Below are 13292 nucleotides of genomic sequence, written 5' to 3'. Positions count from 1 at the left end.
ACAGCAAATGGACACAGAAAACAGACAACTGGGGGGGGGGGGAGGCAGGGAAGGGGAGAGGGAAAAAAAGTGTGGATTTCTCATCAGAAGCCATAGAGGCAAGAAGACAGTGGTATGATATAATTTGGATACTGAAAGAGAAAAATTGCCAGCCAAGATTCTTTATCTGGCAAAATTTCCCTTCAAATATGAAGTTGAGTTTAAAATATTCACAAGAAAACAGAAACTAAGAGAGTTTGTAAATACTTCCTCCTTTACAGGAAGTATTAAAGGGAGCTTTTCATCCCAAAAGGAAAAGACAGGAGAAAGAGGCTTGGAGGAGAGTGTAAAAGGCAAGAATAGCAGAAAGGGGGAAACAGACTTTGGCCCAGTGGTTAGGGCGTCCGTCTACCATATGGGAGGTCCGCGGTTCAAACCCCAGGCCTCCTTGACCCGTGTGGAGCTGGCCATGCGCAGCGCTGATGCGCGCAAGGAGTGCCATTGCCACGCAAGGGTGCCCCCCGCGTGGAGCAGCCCCACGCGCAAGGAGTGCGCCCATGAGGAAAGCCGCCCAGCGTGAAAAGAAAGAGCAGCCTGCCCAGGAATGGCGCCGCCCACACTTCCCGTGCCGCTGACGACAACAGAAGCGGACAAAGAAACAAGACGCAGCAAATAGACACCAAGAACAGACAATCAGGGGAGGGGGGGGAATTAAATAAATAAATAAATCTTTAAAAAAAAAAAAAAAAGAATAGCAGAAAGGATAACCCAAAGAGTAAAAAGACAGACAAAAATAAGATATAGACATATGACAACCAAAGAATAAAGTGGTGGAAGTAAATAATGCATTTACATTAATATCATTGAGTGTGAATGGATTAAAACTCCCCATTCAAAAAGATATTGGTGGGAAGTGGACTTGGCCCAGTGATTAGGGCGTCCATCTACCACATGGGAGGTCCACAGTTCAAACCCCAGGCCTCCTTGACCAGTGTGGAGCTGGCCCATGCAGTGCTGATGCGTGCAAGGAGTGCCGTGCCACGCAGGGGTGTCCCCCGCGTAGGGGAGCCCCATGTGCAAGGAGTGCGCCCCATGAAGAGAGCCGCCCAGCGTGAAAGAAAGTTCAGCCTGCCCAGGAATGGTGCCGCACACACGCAACAAGATGACACAACAAAAAGAAACACAGATTCCCGTGCCGCTGACAACAACAGAAGTGGACAAAGAAGATGCAGCAAATAGACACAGAGAACAACAACCAGGGGAGGAAGGAGAGAGAAATAAATAAATAAATCTTAAAAAAAAAAAAAGATATTGGCTAACAGAATGGATTTTAAAAAGTGAGTCATCCACATGTTGCTTACAAGACCTTAGACCCAGGGATACAAACTGGCTAAAAGTGAAAGGTTGGAAAAAGTTACTCCATGCAAACAGTAACCAAAAAAAGAGCAGAAGTAGCTATACTACTACAGGCAAAAAAAGTTTTAAATGCAAAAAAGTTATAAGAGATACAGAAGGGCATTATATATTAATAGAAGTGACAATTCACCAGGAAGAAATAACAGTCATAAATATTTAAGCACCTAACCAGTGTGCCCCAAAATATTTGAGACAAACTCTGACAAAACTGAAGGGAGAAACAGGCATCTCTACAATAATAAAAATCTCTTCAACATACCACTCACATCATTAGATAGAACAACTAGACAGAAGATCCACAAGGAAACAGAGAACCTGAACAAGCTAGACCTAGCAGACATATGCACAATATCACATCTTGAATCAGTAAGTTATACATTCTTCTCAAGTGCTCATGGATCTTTCTCCAGTATAGACCACATGTTATGTAAAAAAAGCAGACCTCAATAAGTACAAAAAGGGACGGATATGGCTTAAGTGATTGAACACCCACCTCCCACATGGAAGGCCCTGGGTTTAGTTCCTGGTGCCCCCTGAAAAAAAATACAACAACAAGCAAAACAAATTTAAAAACCAACTCAGGGAACCCCAAGTGGCTCAGTAGTTGAGCACTGGCTTCCCACATACAAGATCTGGGGTTTATTCCCCAGCCTCCAGTACCTCAAAAAATAATAATAAATATAAAAAGATTGAAATTATAGAAAGTTCCTTCTCAGATTATAATGGAATGAAGCTGGAGATCAATAATAGACAGGAAAAGTGAAAATTTGCAAATGTATGGAGGCTAAACAGCACATTCCTAAATAATCAGTAGATCAGAGATAGTAAGTGAAATTAGTAAATATATTGAGATGAATGAAAATGAGAGCACAACTTATCAAAACTTATGTGATACAGCAAAGGCAGTACCGAGAGGGAAATTTATAGCCTTAAATGCTTATATTAAAAACAAGAAATAGCTAAAATCAAAGATCTAACTGGACTTCCAAGAAGATGGCAGACTAGAAAGACATGGGACTCTCTTCTCTACTATAAAAATAGGTAGAGGACAGGCAGAAACAGCCCGGAAAAAAATCTTCTAGGGTTTAGGACACCAGGGGAAGCCTGGACAACACCCAGAAGAGAGAGGGACAAAACAAAAGAATTGTAAGGGCATAACTGTGAGTTAAAAGCAGCAGCTGCTACCAGCACTCTCCTCCACTTTTAATACTCAGGCCTCTGGGCTGGGAGCTACAGACAAAAGGGACCCCAGGGATCCTCCTCCCCAGGAAAGGAGAGAGAGGGACACAGCCTAAGGCTGACTCAGCTTTTAACCCACAAATTTGGTCTTCTGTGTCCCACCAGCACTTCCAGGACAGGTGGGACCACACCATTGTTTGTCTTGGGAGCCAGCTCAGAACTAAAGAGATCCAAGACTAAACAGATCCAATGCTCTCAGTCTCCATCTCTACTAACCAGGACTGATCACTGAGAATGCACATCTCCAGGAAAGGGGAGAGAAAAGGACGCAGTCTGCTGTGTCCCACCAGTCCTTCCAGATTGGGTGGGGTCATCTCATTGTTTGCTTTGGATGCTGACCCTGACTAAAGAGACCTAACCCTCTCAATTGCTCTCTCTACTAACCAGGACTGATTATTGAGGATGCAGAGGGGAGTGGAATTATTTCCTACCTGGGAAAAGGGAGGAGGCTGTCAGTGAAGGTTGGAGAACTGTTTCTGAGAAGGTTTGAATTACAAGGCTCTTAGTTTCCAGGCAGAAACCTCTATCACATTGATCCAGTCTGTGTTGCAGCAACCAAACCCAACCAGGCATCAAACTGAGTGGGCTACCAAAATGTGTCAGCTGTTGGCAGATCCAGGAAGTGCATGTGAGGAAATTAAAAATAGGAGAGGCTTTTTCTGAGCTTTAGAGCTTCCCTCCTTAAGACCCTAGAAAGTAGGTCTGCAACCCATTACTAGGCCCAGAGCCCAGTTTTGAGCAATGCATAGGGACAATCCCAAAGACCCAGATTGAACCAAGAATCAAAGAACAACAGTAACACACAATCTCCCACCACTGAATCCCTACAAAAGAGAGAGAAATCAAGAATCTAAGTAAACTCACCATCCTAATTAGATGCTGAGCCATCAGCAAAAAAATCACAAGCCATACTAAGAAAATGGAAGGCATGACCCAAGTAAAGGAATATATCAAAGCCCTAGAAGAGATGCAGGATTTGAGACAACCAATTAACAAGATGTACATAATTTTCAAAATCAAATTAATGAATTGAAAGACAATATAGCTAAAGTGATAAATGACATCAAGAAGACATTGAGTAGCACAAAGATGACTTTGGAAACCTGAATAGAAAAGTAACAGAGTTCATGGAAAAGAAAGACACAATAAGAGAAATAAAAATCACATTTTAGGCATACAAAAGCAGATTCAAAATGATGGAGGAAAGAATAAGAGATATGAAAGACAGAATAGCTGACCTAGAAGAGAGAAAACAATGGACAAAAACTGAGCAGGATCACAGGAAGTTGAATGACAATATGAAACACAACAACATATGTGTCATGGGAGTTCCAGAAGAAGAAGAGAAGAGAAAAGGGGCAAAAAGAATATTTGAGGAAATAATAGGCAAAAAATTTCCCAACTCTCATGAAAGAAGTGAATTTACATATCCAAGAAGTACAGCATACCCCAATCAGAATAAATCTGTATAGACCTACTCCAAGACACATACTACTCACAATGTCAAACAAAGATAAAGAGAAAATTCTGAGAGCAGCAGGGGAGAAGTAAACCATCACATACAAGGGATGCCCAGTAAGACTTAATGCGAATTCCCCATCAGAAACTATGGAGGCGAGAAGACAGTATTATGATACAATTAGGGTAATGTAGGAGTTTGATATAATTTATGAATTCCAAAAAAAATATTGATTATGTTTGTAAACTGGTCTGTTCCTCTGGGCATGATACCCTTTGATTGCCTTAAATTCAAAGGTTTTACATTTACTTGATTAAATAAAGATTAGAGCTTTGATTGGGCCACATCAGCAGGGTGTGACTCAGGATTGAGTCCCTGTCCCTTTGGTAGGCTATAACACTGGGCACTCACTGAAGAAGACACACAGAAGAAGAGAGAACTTTGTCAGTTTTGATCCTGGAGCCCTGGGGAGAGATGAGACATTTGCCTGATGGTTTACAGCTGACCTTGTGAAGAGACCAGAGCCGCTGAGAGGCCCTAAGAGATGAGCCTTATGCCAGCCTGAAGCTGAGATCAGAAGAAGCTGGGGCCATGGATCCTTAAGAGGAAGAAGAAAAGAGAGACCAGGATTGCCTGCCATCTTGCTTCAACACATGGCAACTGACTTTGATGACAAATCAACCTTGAGTTGGACTCTTTAGCGCCTTGTAACCATAAGCATTTACCTTAAATAAGTACCCTTTTTAAAAACCAACAGATTTCTGGTACTTTGTATCAGCACCTCTTTTTCTTTCTTTTTTTTTTTTTTAGAGATTTGTTTTTATTTATTTAATTCCCCTCCCCTCCCCCGGTTGTCTGTTTTCTGTGTCTTTTTTTTTTTTTGCTGCATCTTGTTCTTTGTCCGCTTCTGTTGTCAGCGGCACCATTCCTCGGCAGGCTGCTCCCTCCTGCACGCTGGGCGGCTCTCCTTACGGGGTGCACTCCTTGCGCGTGGGGTTCCCCTACGCGGGGGACACTCCTGTGTGGCACGGCACTCCTTGTGCACATCAGCACTGCGCATGGGCCAGCTCCACACGGGTCAAGGAGGTCCGGGGCTTGAACCGCGGACCTCCCATGTGGTAGACGGACGCCCTAACCACTGGGCCAAGTCCGTTTCCCTCTTTTTCTAATTAATACAGATACTGAAAAACTGCCAGCTGAGAATGTCATATGGGTGTGACAGTGGTTGAAAGGGGAAGTTTAAAGTCATGTATATTACAGAAGGAAAGGTAAAAAATGCAATTTGGGACTGTATAGCATAGCAAAACCTTATGTGAAATATGAGTTTGGACAATATTGCATATAAAACTATTTTTCTTTGAAACTGAACAAATGCACATTAATGTTCTAAGATGCAAATATCAGACAAAAATACAACCCAGGCAAACTATGGACCATAATGTATAAAAACATATTAATAACCTTCCATTGAGGGTTAGGAAAAAAAGGAACTATACTAAGTGAGAGAAACTAGACAAAAGGTATTACATATTGTTTAACTCCATCTATACAAAATATAAATAAAAATAAATTAAAGAGATGGAAACAGAATAGCAGAAGAATAGAGACTGAGAGGTGATTATTAAGGGATGAAGTAGATTTTTTTTGTTAGTCTCTTTTTTGTTTATTATATTATTATTATTATTATTAGTGGAGTAATAAACATGTTCTAATAATGATTGAAGTGATGAATGTACAACCATGTGATTATACCAAATATCACTGATGGTACACATTGGATGGATTGTATGCTGTATGAATATGTATCAATAAAATTGATTTTTTTTTAAATTTAATTCAAGACAGTTTAGTACTGGCATAAGGACAACCATATAGGTCAATGGAATGGAATGGAGAGTACAAACAAGCCCATACATCTATGGTCATTTGATTTTGACAGGGGCACCAAGACCTTTCAAGGGGGGAAAGAATATCTTTTAACAAATGGTACCAGGAAACTATATATCCATATGCAAAGGAATGAAAATGGACCCTTAACTCACACCATATACAAAAACTAATTAACTCAAAATGGATCAAAGACCTAAATGTCAGTGCTAAAATTATAAAACTCTTAGAAGAAAATATAAGCATAAATCTTTGTGGTCTTGGGTTATATGAAAAGTACAAGAAAAGTGAGACATAGCAGGTAAATTGTGCATCATCAAAATTTTAAACTTTTGTACTTCAAAGAACACTATCAAAAAAGTGAAGACAATCCATAGGATGGGGAAATATTTGCACTTCTGTCTGATAAGGAACTAGATTCCGGAATATAGATGGTACACTCTTACCACTCAATGGTAAAAAGACAATCCAATTTAAAAATGGACAAGGACTTAAATAGATATTTCTCCAAAGAAGATATACAAATGACAACAAGCATGTGAAAAGATGCTCAACATCATTAGTCATTAGAGAAATGCAAATCAAAAAAAGCCACAATGAGATACAACTTCACACCCACCAAGATGGCTATAATTAAGAAGGACAGTGTGGCAAGAATGTACAGAGATTCAAATTCTCATGGCCTATTAGTGGAAATGTAAAATGGCATATAGCTCCTTTGGAAAATAGTTTGGCACTTCCTCAAAATGTTCAAAATAGAACTACCATACAACTCAGCAATTCCACTCCTAGGTATATACCCAAGAGAAATGAAAACAAAGAAAAACTTAAACATACACAACTCTTTTTATTTCTTCAGAATGACCTGCAAATATCGTATCCACAATATAAGAATAAGAGACTATGAGAAAGAAAAATCAGAAAATTAGGGAAGAGCTCTTGGAAATTGAAAATATGATCGCCCAAATTTTTATTTCTTTATTTATTAATTTTATTTTTATTTCTCTCCCCTTCCCCCCCCAGTTGTCTGCTCTCTGTGTCTATTTGCTGCATGTTCTTCTTTGTCCACTTCTGTTGTTGTCAGCAGCATGGGAATCTGTGTTTCTTTTTTTGTTGTGTCATCTTGCTATGTCAGCTCTCCGTGTGTGAGGCGCCATTCCTGGGCAGGCTGCACTTTCTTTCGTGCTGGGCAGCCCTCCTTATGGGGCTCACTCCTTGCGTGTGGGGCTCCCCTACACAGGGACACCCCTGTGTGGCACGGCACTCCTTATGCGCATCAGCACTGAGAATGGGCCAGCTCCACATGGGTCAAGGAGGCCCAGGGTTTGAACCGCAGACCTCCCATGTGGTAGACAGATGCCCTAACCACTGGGCCAAGTCCGCTTCCCCCCAAATTTTTAAAAAAATTAATAGACACTGTGAAAGATAAAACTGAGGAAATCTTCCAGAATGTTAACTAAAACAAGAGATAAAAATAGAAAAAATAAGAAAATTGGAGGATTACAGGATCAGTCAAGGAGGTAGAATTCCAGGCTAGCAAAATCTAGAAAAAGAGAATAGAGAAAATAGATAGGATGGAATTTAATACTTAAAGGACTCATGCCTCCAAAAATAAAGAGCTTGCCAAGTGCCCAAGAAAATGAATGAGAGGGACATGGGCATGGCTCAACTGATAGAGCGTCCGCCTGCCATATAGGAGGTCCAGGGTTCAATACCCAGGGCCTCCTGACCCATGTGATAAGCTGGCCCACGTGCAGTGCTGCCGCACTCAAGGAGTGCCGTGGCATGCAGGGGCACTCCGATGGAGGGATGCCCTATGTGCAAGGAGTGTACCCATAAGGAGAGCCACCCCATGTGAAAAAAGTGCAACCCACCCAGGAGTGGTGCTGCATACATGGAGAGCTGACGCAGTAAGATGACACAACAAAGAAGAGACAGTTTCCCGGTGCTGCTTGATAATGAAAGCAGACACAGAAGAACACACAGCGAATGTACACAGAGAGCAAACAGGAGGGAAGGGGAGAGAAAGAAATAAACTAAATCTTTTAAAAAAAATGAATGAGAAAAGACTCATTATAAGATACATTGTCATGAAATTTCACAATATCACAGAGAAATAATCACCCACAAAGGAATGAGAATCATTGGACATCACCACAGCACCACTGGAAAGATTTAAAATTTGGAGGGCATTTTGATTTTCAAACTAAACTATCCTGACTGTGAGAAATAGATTCTTTTCATATATGCAAAGACTAAAATAAAAATACTTCCAAAATACCTTTTTCAGAAAGATAGTAGAGGATGTGCTATACCAAAATGAAAGAATAAACTAAGAAAGACATTGGATAACAGATTAGGGAAGTCTCACTTTGACAGAAAACAAGTAGCCTAGATTTAAGTAAGAATATAGAGAACTCTGTAGAATGAATGGTCTTCAGGAAAAAAACAAACCAGGAATAGATAATTTATTTTATATACTTACCTATTGGGAAAATAATAGTAACAAACATTTGTTCTGGCTCTGATAGAGCAGTTTTTCAGAAATGAAGGTGAAAGAGTGAGTGTGGCTCAGTGGTTGAGTGCCTGCCTCCCATGTACAATCCCTGGTTCAAACCCCAGCCACCTCCTAAAAATAAAAAAATTAAATAAAGTAAATATTCTTCTTAAAAAAGAAGGTAAAACAAAGACTTTCTCAGATAAAAACTAAAAGAATTTATTCAGCAGACCCACCTTACAACAAATACTAAAAGAAATTCTTCAGGTGGAAAGCCAGTGACTGCAGGTGGTAATTTGAATCCACATAAAAAATGAAGAGAACTGATAAAGGTAATTACATAAAAGACAGTAGAAATGCATATTTTCTCTTTTCTTCTCATAACTAATTTAAAAAGCAGTTGTTCAAAATGCAGTGTATATAATGTATTGTTGGGTCTATAATACATATGAATATAATCTTTGTGTAATATATTTGCCAACAATAGCACAAATCAAGTGAGTGGGAAAGCTCTACTGAACTAAGGAAATGTCTATAAGTGGTAAAATAATAATTATGACAATGTATTGTTGGGTTTGTAACATTAATAGATATAATATGTATAACAATAATACCATAAAAGGAGGGATAGAGATATAGAGCTGTATAGGAGTACTGTTTATATATATCACTGGAATTGCGCTAATATAAATTGGAAGCTTATTTTTTATAAGTTATAATATAGATTGCAAACCCTAGAGCAGTCACTAAAAAAAAAACCTTAAAAAACGTAGTGAAAAAAATCAAAGTTATTAAATGCTACATTAGAAAATACTCACTTAAGGCAAAATAAAGTAGTAACAGAGGAATAGAGGAACAAAAGGGACATGAGGCATATAGAAAACAAAGTAAAGTCGCAGGTATAAATCCAACTGTATCAATTATAACATTAATTATTAACACATTAAATAATCCAATTAGAGCTAAACTACAATTCAGACCCAGACTGTGTGATTTTACTGCTTGGGCTGTTAACTACTGCCTCGTGATCATCTTTTGAGACTATTTCTCATGTCCCACAGGCGTCTCAAACCCCAAATACCAAAAGCTGAACTTATCTCTCAAGTCTTTTTCATTTTCTCTCTTTGCGGTAGGTGCCCTCATTCCCTGCCCTCTTGCCTTCTGTGAGTCACTTGGGCTAAAAACTTGCCAGCATCCTTTTCCCTTATCCCCACCTACAACCACCACATCCTATTAATTCTTCCTCCTAAATACCTCTTGGATTCAGCTTGTCTTGCCAGTTCCCAAGCTGACATTTTCTTATTTCACCTCCTTGTGATGCCTCAACCGAGTTTCTACAGCAGCCTCCTCACCGCCTCCCTGACGCCAGCCTTGCTCTCTCTCATCCATTTGTCATACTGCACTCAGAGTTAAGTTTCCAAAATACAAGCGTACAGAGGAGTGGATATAACTCCCATGATTGAGCCCTGTTTCCCATGTACGACATCCTGGATTCAATCCCCTGTACCTCTTTTTAAAAAAAAAAAAAGTGACACTTGCAAGCTTAAAACCCCTTAAAGGCTCCCCACACCAGGAAGAGTGAGGCATATACTTCTCAGAATAATAGGCAAGGTGTTCTGTGAGTTGAGCCCACCCCGCTTTTCCAGGTCAGTGCTTTACAGAATACTCCCCTCAGGGCAGCAGCACTTGTTAGTAGGCAAGTCATAATCTCTAGAGATGGGGCCCACTGTTTTAACAAGCTCTTCAGGTGGTTCTTAGGCACAATAAAGTTTGAGAACCACCCATCCAGATTAATCGCTTCCAGTTTCCTCTCTTGAGCATCATTCCTCAGCCATACTGACTTACCAGTTTCTGGATATCTGCATGCTATTCTTCACCTCTGGCCTTTGTACATGCTGCTCTCCCTGTATGCCATACTCTTTCCCCCTCCCCTTTTTTGCCAGTCTTTCAGGACTCATCTTAAATATCACCTCCTCTTGGTAACGGCTAAGCCTGGACCTGTCACTTCCTCTCTACACTCCCCCAACTTGGTGTTTTCCTTTGTCTCAGCCTTTTGCCCATTGTAGTGGCTTGGTTTGTTTTTGTCTGTATTCCCTTCCTCCACGTAAGCTTGAAGGCTGGGGCACCGTCCTACTCATCAAAGCCACCAGGGCCTTGGCAGTGCCTGGCACATAGCAGGAGCTCAGTAGCTATTTTCTTTAAAAAAAAAAAATGACGACTTTATTTCAAATTTTAAAAATAACAGAAAAAGACAGCTCAACAAGTTATGGAAGAATTATTCCTAAAAAGTTCTGTCCAGGCACTTTTATCTCATATAATTCCAACTACTAAATTCAAATTGTTCCTCTAGGGTTCAGAAAGATACATAGATAAATACAGATTAGTTAAGTGACACAGTCAAGTTCTCCTTATGAATGAAAAAAATGAAGAGAAAAAATGCTTAATAGTATTCATATCTCACAAAACCAAACCCCATATTCTTTTTTTTTTTACCTTTAGCATAACATAGTACCAACTTTGCTTTTGCTACAAAAACATTATAGTGTTGTTAATTATAGTCTAAACATTACATTAGTTATATTTTCCCTTGTATCACCACATTCTTAACAACCTTATAGTAGAAGTACCTTCCTGTATCTGTGTTTTTAACCACAATACTCATCTATTGTAAAAATAATTGTTACACGTGTAACATGTGGTAAATATGTGCTAATGGTAACCACTTGATGGTAACACTAACACATTATAATGAATGTAACAAACTCGATTTATGGATGTGATCTGTGGCTGAAATGAGTAGTCTAGGAAGATTAATGTTAGATTATTGTTAGTTGAGGGCAACTGGAGGTTAATATAGGGAATGTGTAACAATAGCTAGTTTCTGGATGAACACTGGGATTGAGATGGACAGAAACCTAACTGCTAAAAGCAGGCAATGGGGAACCCAGTGACCTGAACTTATTTACAAATAAATAGAACCAAAATACACCTACTTGTGTTTTACTGCAGTCCTGCTGCATATCTCTTAACTAAATTGATGGCAGTGGGAATGAAAGGGAATTTTAGATATTGTAAAGGAAAATCAAAGCGAATGAAGGGATATGGGAACAGTGTGTAAATTTTTGGATCATTTTCTCAGATTTTAATCTAGAAGGGCAGATTCCTAAGGACTGAAAAACAATAGCATTAGTCAGTCTTTACTGAGCACCTACTATGTTCAAGACTCTCCCTGTGTTCATCTTCACAACAACCCTAAGAAGTAGTTATTATTATTGAGAAAACCAAGGTTTACCTAAGATCCCACAGCAGCAACATGGTAAAACCGCTGCTAGTGGAATTTGCTGTTAGTGTGTGACCTGATGCCAGACTACATCTGCTCTCAATGAGGCTCACTGATTGATCACAATGACACCCACAGGCACATGTGCATGGATCAACCAAACTTAAAGAGCAGGTCTTTTGGATAATGATTCAGTATATCATCGCAAGCTCTTATTTCTGCATTGTAAGATCTAAATGTTATTGTTTGGAGGGAAAAAAAAACCCCAGGGAAATAATTTGCTTGCTCTCCTAATGTATCCACCCACAGTGGCCTGTGCCTCTCTGATTGTAACTCTCATCACAGTGAATTTATAATTGCTTATTGAACAGAGTCTGGTCTTCCCATTCACCTCTGCTCCTCCACCACAGCATTGGGCAAGGAGAAAGCACTCCAACCTTGAACCAACAAGCTAATGTGGGATAAGAGCAAGTTCCTTAACCTCCGCCTTCTGTCTAGTCACCACAATTTTCTTCAGTTTCTCTGTTAAGTGCCATACAGGACTCAATGTACGGAAATGTGGGGAAGAAAAGAAATGTGGGGAAGGGAAGGGAAGGGAAGGGAAGGGAAGGGAAGGGAAGGGAAGGGAAGGGAAGGGAAGGGAAGGGAAGGGAAGGGAAGGGAAGGGAGAAAGAAAGAAAGAAAAGAAACTTCAAGAGTACTTTAGACACTGTAGTTTAGAATTCAAACACCTGTCCTCACCTTGGAAGGTTACATGAGATACCTATGTGTCTGATTTAGAATAAAAAGCGCTTATAGCTGATTTTCTCTCTCCTAAGTTTTAGAAAAAGATTTCAGCCAGCAACTATTTTTTTTTTGTATATTGTAATATAAAACGGAGAAGACAGTTGCTGGCTAAAGGAGATTACAAGTCACTTAAAGTGTTTAATCATGTTAATTTATTTCCTGAATTGGTGATATATTCACATGATTCAAAAACTTAGAGAAAAATTCTCCTTTCCCCTTATCTTCCAGCTACCTGTTTCCCCTTCCAGAAGCAACCAATGTTATTTAATTTATTGTGTATCCTTCCAGAAACACGTTTAAGTATATATAAGTACTTAGATAAAGATATTCTTTCTCTTCTTATTTACACAAATGGAAACATGTCAAAAACATTGTTTGATATCTGTTCTTTTAATTGACAATATATCTTGGAGATAACTCTGTAGCAGTGCATGTAAGCAGGGCTTCCTCTTTTTTTTTTTTGGCTGCATACTATATGTGGTAATAGCAGTACAACAACAACAATAATAATAGAAAATACTTATATACTAGCTGACTACCATTTTAGGAATCTAACTTATATTGGTATACTTAATTCTTTCAACAACACTATGTGAAAGATACGATTATCTTCCCCATTTTACATAGATGGAAACTGAGGAATTGAGTACTTAAATACCTTTCTCAATGTCACACAATTTGTAAGTGATGAACAGGCCAGCCACATAATTTGCAGCTCGTAATGCAAAATGAAAACGTGGGGCCCCTTT

The sequence above is a fragment of the Dasypus novemcinctus genome, chromosome 21 (assembly GCF_030445035.2).
Source record: "Dasypus novemcinctus isolate mDasNov1 chromosome 21, mDasNov1.1.hap2, whole genome shotgun sequence".
NCBI lineage: Eukaryota > Metazoa > Chordata > Mammalia > Cingulata > Dasypodidae > Dasypus > Dasypus novemcinctus.
This window is presented reverse-complemented; position numbering follows the sequence as displayed.